Source organism: Panthera onca, chromosome D3, assembly GCF_046562875.1.
Source record: "Panthera onca isolate mPanOnc1 chromosome D3, mPanOnc1 haplotype 2, whole genome shotgun sequence".
In the NCBI taxonomy this organism is placed as follows: domain Eukaryota; kingdom Metazoa; phylum Chordata; class Mammalia; order Carnivora; family Felidae; genus Panthera; species Panthera onca.
In genome coordinates, this window is record NC_138350.1 from 17,367,710 (window position 1) to 17,383,084 (window position 15,375).

At 59.6% G+C, this 15,375-nt stretch overlaps 1 protein-coding gene across 2 annotated transcripts in view; it reads left to right on the forward strand.

The window, feature by feature from the left end:
- Positions 1 to 263: 263 nt before the first annotated feature.
- Positions 264 to 15,375, forward strand: part of FAM222A (family with sequence similarity 222 member A) — a 55,653-nt gene continuing 40,541 nt past the window's right edge. For both annotated transcript variants that reach the window (XM_078435677.2, XM_078435678.2), the window contains exon 1: positions 264 to 1,322. The gene's annotated coding sequence lies outside the window, so the exon portion shown is untranslated. The remainder of the gene's footprint in view (positions 1,323 to 15,375) is intronic.

Here is a 15,375-nt window from a genome sequence, read left to right on the forward strand (position 1 = left end):
CTGCATGCCGGGAGTTGCAGTCCTCGCGAGGTAGGCCCCGCCCCGCCCCAGCTTGGGGGAGGAGGTTGGAGAGCCGCCCTACCGGCCTTTGAATTTTGCCGCGAAAAGCGCGCGTGGCGGCCCCTGGCCCCGCCCCCCGCAGGACGCGGCGCCGCGTCACCCTGGTAACCGCCTCTCGGCCGCCGCTGATTGGGCTGGATCGCAGGGGGCGGGCGGGGGGCGAGACGCCGCGGCCGCTGCCGGCGCTCGCGCCTGTCAGTCGGGCAGGAGCGGAGCAGCGGGCAGGACTGCCGGGCTGGCGGCTCCGCAGAAAGGCTGCGTGCTCCAGCCGGGGGAGGTGAAGAGCCCGGCCCGCCGCCTGCGGGACGCTGCGCGCGGCACCCGGGCCTGAGGCGAGGCGAGGAGCCGGCGCGCGCCAGGCGGCGCGAGGCTGAGGCCCCGGGAGCCCCTGCGCGCCGCCAGGGGCCATGGGCGCGTGAGAGCCCGGCGCGCGCCGCCCCTGCTGCAGCTCGAGAGCTCGCACGCCCGGTGTACCGTCCTCCTGGCCATTCCCACGTCCGCCCTGCGCCACCCGGACCAGTTATTTCGCGGCGCCGAGGCCCCCGGGACTGCATCCGAGCCTCCGCCGCCCGCTGCCGCCGCCGCGGCTGCCTCTGCTCTCCAGCTTCCCCTCCCCCCACACCCAGGGCTTGGAGTAGGAGGAGGAGGGGCCGGTGCATTCTCGCCGCCGCTCTTTGCAACCTGCGGGGGCCGGTGCATGCCCGGCGAGGAGTCGGGGCCGCTGCAGGTGCGTGCAGCCCCAGAGGAGACGACCCCCTCCCGCCCCCGGGCGGACCTGGGGGCTGCGAGCCGCGGGCGGGCGGTCGTGCGAGAGGAAGCAACAAAGACAGGCTGCAGCTGGGGCCGGCGAGAGGGGCCGCGGCCGCCCGGCTCCTGGCGCGGGCGGAGAGGGCGCCCCGGGGAGCGGCGCGGGCCGAGCTGCAGCCCTGAGCAAGACCCCGAGGGGAGGCGCAGCGCCGCCCGCCGGACGCGGTGAGCACAGGCCCCGGTGAGGATGCGCCGCCTGAGCGCCCGCACCGCCCAGGTCCCGGGCGGGCACGACCCACGCTGAGCCGAGAGACCCGCCACCGCCGACTTCGGACGGCGCGGGCCGGTGCCTGGATCACTCTCACCGACAACGTCCCTTTCCACCCGGAGAGAGGCATCGGCCCCCAAGGGGGGCTCCCTCAGGCAACCTCTGCCACCTCTGCATGGCTGCGACCCGGCGAGCAGAGAGTCGTCGCCGCTGAGACCTGGTGCCCTTCAACGGCCTGGCTGATCTGGTGAGTTGCGCGGGGCGGGGTTCCGGGCTGGAGCTGGGGGCACTCCCTGGCGTCTGGGCGGCCGGGTCGGAAATAAAGGGGCCCTGAGCTGTTGGGAATCCTGAAGCATTGGTGCTCCTTGTCTTCCCCCCACCCCTTTCCCTCTCACCCGCAACTTGTCTAAACCGGCCAAGCGGCCGGAGTGGAGGTTGTGAGGACTCCACGGAGCCCTGGGCGAGGCGTATGCCAGAGAGGAAAGGTCACCCCACCCCTAAAGCCAACAGACAAAGATAGCAGCTCTGTCATCCGAAAATTCCCTGGGAACTCCCGTATCTTGGAGGGCTGGAACCCTTGGGGTTCTCCCAAGCAGCCTCTGAGATCCTCAGGGGACATCAGCTCAGAGCGGGGGGGATGTGGAGTCCTGGCCGTGCAGGTGGTTGCGTTGAGGATTGCGCCCTCCAAGGCTAGACCATAGCAGGGTCTCCTGTACAGCCCTCGTTCTTCAAAAAATCTTGCAAGGATGGTGGGTTCTCCAATGGGGCCACAGCGTGACGTCACTGCCAGGCTTCTGACGTCACGGGTTGCTGGGGCGACGCGACTTGCCTTGACCCAGGGCCAGAGGGGGCGGGGCTGTGGTAACTCCTGGTGAGACCTGATGCCTTTGGGTAATGGAGGGGTGAAGGCAGATTCCCCCACTCTCAACTGTAGTCCTCTGACCTAAATCCCCAGCTCTTGGATGAGGTGGGGGAGGGAAACAGTGCCAGCTGTCCCGGCTGATGCTCCTCCCCCCAAGGACAGGTGTTCAGCTTTGCCCGTGTAGCCTGGCACTGCCTGGGGGCTCAGGACTGCCAAACAGAGCAGCAACTTTATGCTTTCAAAAGGGATGCTACGGTGAAGACCTCGAACCCCACCATACATACACCCAGCCAGGAGGCTGAAGTTCCCAGGGCCCCCAGAGAGACGGGGGACCCCTGCCTTAAAACAGGCCACTTCCACTCAGGAAAAAGTGTGTGCTCCCCCAGCCAGGGAAGGTGCAGGGCAGCTGCTGCCTGCCAGCCCTCAAGTCTAAGGGTTTCCTCTGCTGCACAACCCCAAGATGAAGGGCCTCGGCCAAGCCTGAACTCCTGTCGGCCCCGCTCTCCTTTTGGCATTTAAGATGATTTTGACAGGCACAGTGTGGTGCTCATTAAGTGAACAGAGGGCAAGTCAGGCCCGTCAGTGCCAAGGTCTGAATGAAGTGTGCCCCTGCCAGGGGCCAGCTTTGATGGGGTCAGGCACCAGCCCTTTCTTCCCCACACCCTTCAGGCACTGGCCCTGTTCCTTGTGAAGGCCCAGAGATCCCCCCCCAGCCAGTATCCTGCCGCTGGTTCTTTGATTCCTCTTCTGAGTTCCTTCCAGCAATTGCTACCATTGTCGGATGTGGGTGAAACTGCCGAGATCACATTTTGTGGTAAAGGTTAGAGAAGTGTGTCATTGCTTCAGCGTGGGGTAGGGTGAGAGCAGAGGGAAGTGTGTGTGTGTGTGTGTGTGTGTGTGTGTGTGTAGGAGGGGGTCATGATGAGAAGCCAGGCCCTAGTCTCTATGCAGCCAGCATTTTTTCTCTTCTCCTACCCAGCTCTCCAGCTAGATTAACAGGTCAATAAATATCAGTGGAGCTGCTTTTGGGGGCTTGGCAGGGAGATGATATTTCCAGCTGAAATGGTGTCGTTAAACACACAGGCTTCCAAGGACAGAGCAACAGCAGATGGGGGGAGAAGTGGGAGAGGTGGGCAGAAGGGCTGTTTGCACTGCCTCTCGAAGCTTCCCAGTTTAGAAACAAACCCGGAGTGCGCGCCAGAGATCCACAAACACAGGCAGTTGGAGGTCCTCCGTGGAGTATTTACACTTCCACAGCCAAAGCGGAGGGAAAGGCTGTCAGAATTGGGCAATTCCTTCTGTTCCCTTCCCTGGGCTTGGCAATAGCACCAGGCGACGAGCAGGAGGGAGTGCCAGCTTACCCAGTGTCTCCCTGTGTGCCAGGCATCGTATAGGATCTCAGTTACCGCTTGGAGTGGCTCGTGTGCTGTGGCCCATTTTACAGATGAGGAAACAGGCTCAGGTGCTCAGCCAGGCAGCTGTAGAGGTTTGGCTCTGAAGTGCCTTGGCTCCGGAGTCCTCGGGTCTTCCCACACCCTTCCACGGGTGGAGGGGAGGCCTTACACCACTTGTTGGACAGGGTCCCTGCAAAAGTCGGGGACTGTTGGCTACGGAGGGAGTCTGGCCTCACCAAGGTTCCTTCCTGCACTGAAACCTGGGTTTGAATCCTGCCTCCCCGTTACCTACAGGATAGTGTTGGGCAGAGTAGCAACTTCTGCCCTGGCCTTGTGGACACCCTGCTTCCCTCACCCCTGGCACCCCTCTTCTCCAGCACCGGGGGAAGGAAGGTGGGACATGAAGCCTGCCTGGCAGGAAGGGTTGAGAGAGCTGGCCCCGGGTTCCTTGTCATCTGCCCCTCTGGGCTCCCCCCAGGGAGGGGTGAGGCTTCAGTCAGTTACTGCAGGGACCCTCTTGGTAGGCACTCAGCTGGTAGGGAAGTCAAGGATGTAGGTGGGTCGGTGGCAACCCTGGTAGATGTGGCTCCTGACCCAGCCTGGAGGTTGAGGAGGGCCCTCTAGGAAGGGTACAAGGTGACTCTGGACAAACGGGGATCTGCCCGACAGAGAAGTGCAGAGCGTTCTGGTCATTGGGTGTGGCCTGTGAGTGCTCTGGGGGTGCTGAATGAGGGGAAGGGGTGGCCTTGGGGTGGATGTGTCCTGGAGATTGAGGTAGATGGGAGAGGTTTGGGCAGGGGAGAGGGTTGGGCAGGGGAGAGGATCTGGCAGGGCTCCCTTAACAGGGATGGTAACCCTGGACAGTCTCCTCTCTCAAGGTTAGCTCCCTCCCCCAACCCCCCAGTAATCCTTATCACTGGTCTAATTCCATGTAAGCTCGCCCATCCCCTATCCCTTCTGAGCGTCACAGTTGCTCTGGCGGGGAGGGGGCAGGGTTGGGCTGAGTTGCTTAACCCCCTGTGGTGGGCAGTGGCTCATGGTTAAGAGCCAGGCTATGGAATGGGTCCACCCTTGTTGGCTGTGTGACCTTGGGTGAGTAGCTTTGCCTCTCTGAGCCTCATCCTCAGAACAGGGCCGCGAATGACTCTTCCTGCCCCCCCCCACCCCCACCCCGAGCCAAAGATCAAAGACTGCAGGGTAGGCAGGGACCCTTCCAGCTGCCTCCGCTGGATCTCCCACCCACCTACCCAGGGCACCCCACGTGGTGAGCACACGTGGCTCCCATCTGAGCTCCTATGGGGCTGGGGCCTGGCCAGGGGCCCCTCCCCAGCCTTCCCGGGCCCCCTCCACCTTCCAGTCCCTCACGAACCGGAGGAAGCAAGCGGAGCAGCTCATATTCATGAACCGTAATTCAATCAGGCGGCGATTCCTCTGGGCTCGGGGCGGGGGTGAGAACGAGGAGGCGCGCACAAAAGGGCCGCTTTATTACCTCCCGCGGGCCGGGAATTGCTGTTCTCCCCCAGCAGCGGCCGGAGCCGCCTTTATTGTGTTAACCCATTTGCGTGTCAAGAGCTATTGTGCGCTTTCTCCGCCTGTGCCGGGCGGACTGCGGGCGGAGGGCTGCACGCCGGCCGGTCACCTCCGTGGGCGCCGCCCACCGCCCTGATTGGTTGCTAAGTGATTTGCATCCAAGGTAATCACTTTTATCTCAGAAGGATGTCGACTATAATTATAAGCTACTGACATCTTTTGAAATCTGCCTAATGACTATTTTAGTCTGCACTGGGCTGGGGGTGGGGAAGGGGATTCTGGAGGCTGGGGTGGGCGGAGAGGAGGCTGGAAGGGGGATGGATTCCTTACACCTGGACCATTGATTCGTTAGTTGAGAAATATCGGAGTGCCTACTGCATGCCTGGAACAAAAGAGGGGTTCCGAGATGGATCCGGGTTGCATTTGTGTGGGCGGAGTTAGTACCATTTCAGAGATGGGGAAATAGAGGCCCCGGGGAATATGAGCCACCTGCCCAGAATCACAGACCCAGTAAGTGGTTGGAACCTGAGTCTCTCTGACCCCCAAATTCACGTGCTGGCCGCCGGATAGGGGTGCAGACAGAAATAATAGTGGTGAGCATTCCTGGGGAGAGGTCACCTGTCTGGTACCTCCCAGGGTGGATGTCATAGCCCTAAGAAATGCAGATGCTGCTACCTGCCCCCCACCCCCATTTTACTGGTGCGTGGGGTGGGACCCGGGCACAGAGAGGTTACTTCGCTCCCCAAGGTCACAAAGCCAGGAAGTAGCTCAGGTGTAAAGTCTGTTGGTGGCCAGAAGTGGGGGGGGGGGGGGGGGGGGCAGAACACAGCATGGCCAGCTAGAGGAGGATGAAGGAACAAGCCTGGGCTCCAACCACCCCCCCACCCCCACCCCCTGGGTCCACTTGGGTGTTGGGCATCAGGGTGGGCAAGGGCACCCTGCCTGCCACTGTGCAGGTGGCAAAGCTCTAAGAAATCAGATGGCCCACAGCCTCCACGGGGAGAAGGAATCTGCAACTAATTCGGATTCTGGTCAGAGCCCGAGCAGGGCTGGAGGAGAGACATGCAGGAGGGAAAAACCACGTCATGGAGGGCTTCCTGACAGAGGGGGCTTTTGCTCTCAGGCCTGAGGACTGGGTGGATCTGCCCAGCACGGAGTAAAGATGATGTTGCTGGCAGAGGGACTTTGAGATTCAGTGGCATGACCAGGAAGGGCAGGGGGAGCTTCTAAGAAGGCAGAGGTAAAGGGAGAAAAACTAGGACGGTGTGCAGGGCCTTGAGTGCTGAACTAAGTAGTTGACATGTCCAGAGGCAGAACAACCTGAAGCCGGTGAAGGCATCTTGGGGAGGGGTGAGGTATGATCGGGGTGCTAAAGAGGTCAGTCTGGCAACATTTGCAGGGAGTTGCAGATTAGGATAGAACCCTGGGCTTTTGCACTCTCACTGGCTGTGTGTCCTCAGACAAGCCGCTTTACCTCTCTGGGGCTCACTTTTCTCATCTGTTCAAGGAAGTAATAGCAGTTTTCTCCCCGGCTGGTGGGTGGGACGAGCTTGAGTGTGCAGAGTACTTGGGTGAGTTTGAGCCCTTCACAAGTGGGTGGGCTCAGGCACAGGCCCCAGCCAGTCACCCTGGCCCCAGAGCAAACCAGCATCCCGGCCACAGCAGCTGTTTGGGGCCCTGGGAGCCCCTGCCATTGTGCAGAGGGCACAGAGGACAAAGACCCGGGAGGTCAGGGGGTAAGGCCGAGGCTGGCTGTGAACAGGCTCCTGGGGACAGGGACTTAATGATGCAGAACTTAATGACCCAGAGTCTGTGGGGAGGGGTGGTCTCCCTCAGAGGAGGAGGTCGGTCCAGCCGCCAGCTGTCTGCTCCGGGACTCGTTGCCAAGGCGGGCGCAGCTGCCCCGTGGGGTCCAGGCCTGAGCTTGGCACTGGGAGACACAGAGGAGGCAGGGTCTTTCAGCCTGCAGTCCCCAGGCCTGAATTTGGGGCTTGGCCCTGGCCCTCAGCATCTGCGTGATCTCAGTCTCCTCATCTGTCGGATGGGCCAGGGGTCCGCTTGGGAGGGCAGCTGTGAGGCTTGGCAGTAACCCACAGCAAGTGAGCAGTAAACAGGAACTGCTATTTTTACTCTTGATTCATCCGTTCATTCAGAGAGATTACGGCTCCGTGCCAGGCTCCCTGCCAGGTGCTGGGGACGCAGAGATGAACAAGCCCAGTTGCCTTAAAAGGTGGTGAGGCCTCAGACACGCCATCACAGTGCAGTGGGTCCGTCGCCACAGTGCAAGAATTCACAGTGTGCAGGCATTGTGCCAGGAGCAGGGTCGAGGGGCCTGCAGTGAACAAGCCAGATATGGCCCCTGCCTTCTGGGGCCCCAGTCTCTCAAAGCATGCCGGGAAATCGGGTAGAAACTATTACTGCCGGCTGGGATAGCCAGGGAGGGCTCCGTGGAGGAGGAGGTATTTTTGACTGCTGACTTTGGAGATTCCTGTCTAAACGCCTTTGCCTATTATGGGAATCACAGGGCACTGTTGGCCTCTGCCCGTGCTCCAGGCTAAGCTTCCTGCTTGGGCATTTTGGCCTGTCACGTAATCCCCAAACGACTGTGGGAAGGGTGTTTTTTGTTTTTTTTTTATCCCGGTTGTATACATGAAGAAACGGAGGCTCAGCAAGGTAAAATGACGGCCCAGGGCCACACGGCAGGTCAACAGAATCCCCTTCATTATCCATGCAAGCTTCTGCCTGTCTTCTCCCTGTGAGAGGACCAGGCTGGGCGGGACTGTCATGGGAGGATCCTCGGGCAGGGTCTGAGGGGATCCAGTTCTGGGCCAGCTGTTTTCTTTATGAGATGCACGACCTTGAGCGAGTTACCTCCCACCCCAGCCCGGCCTCAGCTGCGTCCTCTGTAAAATGTCAGGGATGGCGTATCTGTGGCAGGCCTGGCTTGCCTCCCACCGCTGTGCCCTTGGCAGACATCGCCAATCAATTGCCGCCCTCTTCCCCTGCTGAGTTCTTCCCCTGACCTTGGGTTCTTTCCAGGGCTCTGGGCAGGCAGCTCCAATCCATCAGTGGGGCCTAAGAGCTGAAGCCCGCTTGCCTGCCTGGCCTTGATGAGCTCAGAGGCCACGCCAGCCCATCTCCATATGGTACCAGAATAAGGGACCCCGGGGGATCTTCTCTGAGGATATAGGTTGTTCAACAGTCACAGGAGCTGGTGAGGTATCAGAGTGTGTTACCTTTATCCAACGCCCAAACACACCTGTGTCTGTGTAGCCCAGTGCCTGCTCATTTCAAGTGCTTTAGGCCGATTCCAGATGCTTTCAGTCTGCATAATAATAACATTGAGTGAGCTCTTCCTGAGAGCTTGGTCCTTCTTGGATACTCCGTCATTTATCATTCTGCAGAGCACCTGCAATGTGCCCCTCGACCACCTCTAGGAAGAAATCTTAACCCATTGTAGAGATGAGAAAACTGAGGCTCAGAGCCATTAAGCAGAAGAGGGTCATGCCCTTGCTGAGTGGCTGAGCTGACAGTCACACTCAGGTCTCGAGGTCCACAGCCTGAAGCAGGGCTGAGGGTGGCAGGCAGACAGGGCAGGCTTCCTGGAGAAGGTGTCACTAAAGGCCTTACAGCTTGGTGGGCTTCTGACAGGTAGGGCTGGGTCTTCTAAGAAGGTGAGGGGCCCCTCTGGGGGAAAAGAGCAGCCAGAGAAGCAGCTCAGAGGCAGGCAGGCAGGCAGGCATGACTAGTGTGGGTTGAGGGACCAGCATGTGGCTGGATGTGCCTGGAATATGGAGACACGCGGGGCCTGTGGAAGGAGCCAGGGCTGGTCTTGGCATCTGGACTCCGTGGTAGGGATCTGCAGTGGCTCTTTGGGCAGAAGAATGATCCAGTCCCATCTCCGTGTATTTCGTCAGCATCTCCTCGAACCCAGGGTGAGGTTAGCTGGTGCTTGGGGCTACCCCCGCTCTACCTGAAGTCTCACCTAGAGCACGTTGAAGGAATAAATGACTGAATGCTCAGCCGCCTGGCTGTCATGCTCCTGACCTCCCAGGGGGCCCAGCTGCAGGGAGGAGAGAGGCCAGAGGCCTGGGGTGGTGGCGGAGGAAGGGAGCCAGGCAGGCCCTAGGGGCCAAGGCTTCCCTCCCGGCCCTCCTCACCTTGCTGTCCATCCCCGAAGCCCCTCCTAGACCTTCCTGCAGTGCGGTCCACGTCTGGCGGGCAGCCTGGACCCGGTGCTTGGGGGGATAAAAGATGAAGGTTCGTGACCATTTTTTAACTCAATAAAGGGAGAGACAAGCTGCAGGCTGCAGGCTGGAGATATAATTAGTTCGCAGCAGTGGCGCTTTCTTGATTTAGCTTCTGAGAGAACAAGACAAGGATGTTATACCCAATTAGCAGTAACATCCAGTCGGAGCCTCAATAGGTGAGATAACAAGCTATTTTTATGACTTTTCTTTCCCAGCTTGGAAGGGGCGGGGGAAAGGGGGTATCAGGGCCTTATTTCTTTTCATCGGGGAACAATTATTAGCGATCTCAGGATTTCCCAAAGCCAAACGGTGCATTTGTTAACCCAAACAAGCACGCATCCCAGGGCAGCAGCTGGGGTGGCCGGCTGACATTTTGACGCCAAGAGGAGTAGAAGGGGTACAGGCCCCTTGCCCCCATTCTAGAAGCCCTCTGAAAAGGCTCCTAAATGCAGAGAGCCTGTTGGTTTGGCAGGGGAAGCCCGGGCCCCTGAGAGGTTCTTGGTGCCTGCCTTGATTTCCCTACCTGTACAGAGGCATAAGGAGGCTGGCCGGTTCTCCTGGGGACAAGGAAGGAGCCAGTTCTGGCTCTTGGCAGTTCTTCCTGGCACCGTGCTGGACCTTTGTGCCAACTGGGCCAGTGGTTCTGGCTCCTCAGCCTTGAACCTGCCATTGCACTCTGCTTGCTGGACCCCCATTATGGCTCACACTGCTCGACCACCCTCCTGCCTGTCCTCATCCCAGACCCAATCTCTGGCAGGGCTGAGTGGTGATTAGCTCCTCTCTCTCCCTCCTCATTACCCCCACAGCCAGGGCACCAAGCCCTGGCCAAGTCTCTGCTGGGCTGGGAAACCCTGCCAAGCCCCACCCCAGCCGCCTGGCCATACTCCCGACTCCTGGCGAGGGCTGGGGGATGCCCAGAGAGGGAGCTGGCGTGGCTGTCCTGCCGCCCCATCGGCTTGGGCCCCAAGCCCAGAGCAGGTTCCTGGGCCTCCGCCCATCCTGCAGAATCTGGCCCCGCCCTGCCCTGAGCCCCATCTCCCCCGTCAGCGTGGAACCCCACACTCGAGGTTCAAACAACTGACAAATCCAGCCATGCAAAGTGGGAGTTTAATTGCAAACAGTTTTTATGGATCATGGGCCCATCTGTGCCACCATATGCAAAAGGAAAAAAAAAAAATCCCCATTAAAAAAAAATTTCTCCCTGCCCCACACCCCACACTGACTCTAAAAGAAACATTTGCCAAGGTTTTTCTGGCTGGAGCCAAGCACAGAGCAGGGACCCATCCAGGGGACTTACTGCAGGGAGGGCCTGGCAAAATCAGGGGGCTGGGTGAGACCCGGGTGGCTGCTGAAGAGAGGCTAGGGCCTCCTCAAACGGAGGGCATTTTGAACCCCGCCCGCCCCCACCCCCTGGGTTCTTTTATAGCTCTGGGCCTTTGCACGTGCCGTGTAGCTGTCCAGGGACCCGCTCTTCTTTTGCGGCCACCTCGCTGATCCTGTTTGCACGTCTTCCACAGAGAGACTTGTCCCAGAGCGGGCCCTGCCCAGTGTTGATGGAGATGTGGGAAAGAATGGTGTCCTGGGGCCCACAGAGGAGGGACTTCCTCTTTCATTTCTAGCCCAGCAGGATGGGGCTGTCCAGGGCCTCACAAATTCCCTTCTTCCTGGTGGTCCAGGCCTCCTGCCACGGTGCCCAGATGAGACCCACTCAAGGGGTCAGCCTTCCGCAGGCCCTTAGAAAGGACTTCCACCCATGTCCCAAGTGGGCTGGCCATCAAGTGGGTCTGAGAGGACTCCCCTCTGAGGCAGCCTGCCAGAGTTCGATTGCCCGGGTGACTTCATTTCTCCCTCTCTGTGCCTCAGTTGCTCCCTCTGTAAGACGGGGATAAGTCGATGGGATAGCACATCCGAAGTGCATTTATATCTGTCGTGTCTCTTCCCCAAAGGGAGGATCTTTGCTTTGTTCAGTGATGTCCTCCCAGGTTCCTAATGAGGACGCTCGATGTTTACTGAAAGGATGTGTGTGAGCGAGTAAAGTATTTGGAAGGCTCTCCTGGAGGTCATGGGACACAGGCTCATGGCAGGCCAGAAATTCAGGGTTTTTACACCCTTTCTGCGGGAGTCTAGGAACCAATCTGCAGCCTGTGGGGATTCTGAACTCCCAGGTCTGCAGATGAAGAAAACTGAGGCTCAGATCAAGGGGCTCCCCCAAGGTCATGCCGCTGGGACTGGCATGCCGACCTGTATGCCTCTGGCTGACCAAGTCCCTGTTACATTACAGGTGCAGAAGGCCAGGCAGGCCCTGAGTGGGGAGGGGATTTGGGCAAGGTCACATGACAAAGAAAGAACTGCCAGCATTTGTGGGGTCCTTCCTACCCCACGTCCTGAGATGAGGGAACTGAGGCCCTGCAGCCTCAGAGCCACACCAGCCAAATACCCCTGTGCTTCTCCCTTCCCTCCCTCCCTCCCTCCCTCCCTCCGCCCCAGGTCTGCGCCCAGGATCACTGTGCCTGTGGGTTTGCCCATCGACTCATAAGCCAGCAGCTTGGCGTGTGTCGGCAGCCAGGCCCCGTGTGGGGGGGTCCTGGTGCCCAAGGCTCTGGACTTGATGCAGCCCTCCCGCAGGTGGCCGGGGCAAGCAGGACCCCTGGGACCCAGGCAGGCACAGACTGGTCAGACCCCTGGCAGGAGCCCAGGCCAGGCGCCAGGCAGCCCCTTCCCCGCCCGGCAGCGATCACCAGCTCCCGTTGTAATCATTAAAACTATTAGAAGGAAATGTTCGCTTGAAGCAAATGTCAGGCGCCGAGTTGTGCTTTGTAAACGCTCACAATTAATGCCAATCAGGCCCGGAAAAAAGCCGGCCCGGAATCCTGTCTGTTTCGTCTCATTTGTCAGCTGGTGCCGCTCCATGTTGCACATTTTCATACAATTGCTATAAACATAAAAGGGAAACTCCACAGTGTTCCTGGGCGCCCGGATGGTGTGCGCCGACTTAATTACTTGGTATTCCGCTGCTCACTTGGCCGCCCCGAGCGGGTGGGAGAGAGAAAAGGGGGACTTTGTGCGGCAGGGTGAGGGCTCCTGGAGGTCAGCCAGGGGGATGGGTCAGGCTCCGGGCTCGGGTCTCCCGTCCCACCCTCCGCCGAGGCCGGCTGTGAAACGAGAAAAAACTGCCCAAACACGTTTGCAGAAGAGGGCGAGTCAGAATCCACTGGTCTCGGTCGGCTTCGAACCCCGAGCCCCTCTCCAGAATGATCCAGCAGGTTTATTGCCCTCCTCCTGCACACCAAGCACGGCGTGGCTTGCCAGCTGGGCCTCGGTTTCCCCTTCTGTGAGTTGGGAATGATAGCTCAGTGGTCAGGAGTTCAGGCTTCCTGGGGCTGTGCCCTGGGCTGGGGGCATCCAGCAGCTTGTCCTCATTGGGCTGTTGAACTGACCTTTGGGAGCACACTGCCCTTCTTATCCCCAGAGCGTGAGGAGTCTCACGGATGGAAGCGGTGCCGGGCTTCCGACCTGTCTCACTGGACTCCAGAGCCTGTCGTCATTGTGCCACCCTGCCGCATGTTCTCAGGGTAGCAGTGGGGTCGAAAGGAGACGATAAATCCTAGCGCACAGTCGGCATTTCGTAAACCGTAGCTACCGTCATCCCGCGGGTTGCAGATGGGCTAGGGCCGGAGAGGGCTCACCCTGGCCTGAAGGTCAGCCTAGGTGGATCTTGCCGGATGGAGAGTGGGGATGGAGTGGTCCACAAGGGGTGCTGTGCCTCCTCCCTCCCCAGGGGGCTGGGCCCACCAGGCCCCCAGGACAGGGCTCCCCCAGTTGCCTCTAATCTGACTCTGAGGTGCTGTGTGCTGGGCCCTGCACCGCCTGACTGAGCCCTCAGGAGCCCCGAAAGTTGGGCATCGTCTCCATTGTACAGATGAGAAAACTGAGGTCTAAACTGACCGAAGGCCGCATACACAGCTAGGGGCAGCTGGAGCCACATTCAGGTTCGTCGGCTCCAAAATCTTTTTCACGCCTTCCTAGCTGCCTCCCCATCGTGGCCTGGACGTGAGGCCTCGCCACACACTGTGAACCCACCCCAGGCCCCTTTTGAGCTCTCTAGCTCTCTGTGGACGGGGTCTTCTAAGGCCAGGCTGGCTTGGCAGGGACACACCGGCCTTTGTGTAGGCTCGGGCCAGGCAGGGCCGCCAGCAGAGTGGGGAGAGGGCGGCGCGGCCCAGCCGGCCAGGGATAAATGCTCAGAGCAGGGAATAGAGGCCCCTTTGTGTGGTGCTCAGTGGGGGAAGGGGATGCTGCCAGCTGCCACCCTGTGTGACCGGGGAGGCCCGAGCCCTCCACAGAGGTCTGCCACCAGCCCCGGGGGACTAGCCAGGGAGCCTGTCATCTTCTGCCCCCCCCCCCGCCACCTTCCACCATTATTTGCCTGCTTTTGTTTTCTGGGACCTTTGGCTGCTCGAGAAGCCAAGGGCAGTCATGAACCTGGTTGGCGGTAGGCCTACTGTGTGCCAGCACCGGGCCAGATGCTCCGCCAACCCTGCAGGTAAAAGGGTTGAAAGGGGGCAACAATTTTAAAAGTCCTAGCGCACCATCGGTGTTTTCATAAATGACAGCTGCCATCATCCCGCTGCCTGCAGATGGGCCAGGGCCAAGGGGGCTCACCCTGGCCTGAGGGTCAGCACCAGCCAAGGCAGGTAAAGGGCAGTGGTCCCGTTACCAGTGAAGACAGGCTCAGGACAGCGGACTGGCCATACTCACAGCTGCTCACGGGGCCAGTATTTGGCCAACTCCAAAGCCTTTTCTTTCCATGGAGTTGCCTTTGGTGCCCTGATGGTGTCGGGTCCCAGGACCCGGGGCTGCAACTTGAAGTCCCACTTCAGCTGCCCAAGTAGCTTTAGGAAGGCTGTCGGCTGCCTTTGTTCCTTGGGCAGGCACCAGGCACCCCTTCTGTCCCTCGGTCCTGGCCAGGCTCTGTGGTAGCTGCCGTAGCTTTAGTGGAGATCCGGGACAGGACCTTGTTGAGGGCTACCCTACCTACTAAACTTTCTCTGAGTCTCAATCACCATAGCTTAAAAATGGGAATGGAACAGAATCCCTGCATTGGAGACGTGCTAGGACATGGGCAAAATGCTGAGCTTAGAGCCTGTACGTGCTCAGGCTTCATGAACATGTCCTGGGCTTTCTGGCATCCCTGCCCCCTCCTGGGAGAGGTAAGAGGACAGGTGAGGCAACGTGCAGGTGGCAGGGATGTGGGGTAAGCCTTGGGAGCATAAACACATGGCAGGGATTGTTTCAAGGGGTTCCTGCCGCAGCCCCATTTTACAGATAGGCAGACTGAGGTTCAGATAGCTGAAATGACTTGTCAGGGGTCCTAGGATCACAGTGAAGGTGGTTTCCTGGAAGGCCAGTCCTTAGTCTCTTCCTGACCTCCACCCAACCCACTGGGCAGCTATCCACTGTAGACACTGACCAAGTCCCCTCTGTGCTGTGGGAGGCCCAGAACACCCACCCGCAGCCCCAAAGGCCACTCGGCTTCCCAACCTGATCAGGTGCAACCTGATACCCCAGCTCGCACCCACCAGACCATTCCCTCCCCTGTGGCTTCTACTGGGGCTGCCTTCCCTGTTCACCTTCCCAACACACACACACACACACACACACACACACACACTCACTCACACTCACATTCCACGCGTATCCGCATCTTCTCTGCAGAGTAAGTCCACCTCGCCTCTTCCTAGTTGTCCCCCATCCCGGAGGGGCTTGGAGTCCCCCTCTGGGTTCCATACCCTGCCTTCTGCCACCAAAACCCCAAGCCTTTTCACCTCTCCCAGTTCGTTGCCACAGTATGGTGCACAGTAGGCTGTCTCTGAAGTCCAAGGTGCGGCCCTGGCCTCAGGGACCTGGCCCCCGCCCAGCCAGAGAAATGGATACAAGCAGATCAGAGATGAGGTTGCCTGTCCGGGGATGGGGTCAAGTGCAGGACACCTGGGGAGCAGGAAGCTCTCACCCCAGCCGACCCTCTTCTCAAGAAGGGAGCCAACCCTTCCAAGCCCCCAATGTGCTCCTGAAAATTTAGCCGTCTTAATTTTAATCCTCCCGAGTTTCACAGATGGGAAAAGGAGCCTCGGGAAGGCAGACACTGGCCAAGGCCACCCAGCTGTGGAGGGCAGAGCCTTGGCCTGAGGAGCCTTGGCCTGAGCCTCAGACCACATGACCCCAGAGCCGGTATGTGCTTTTCTCCAGGGTGGAAAACTCAGGTGC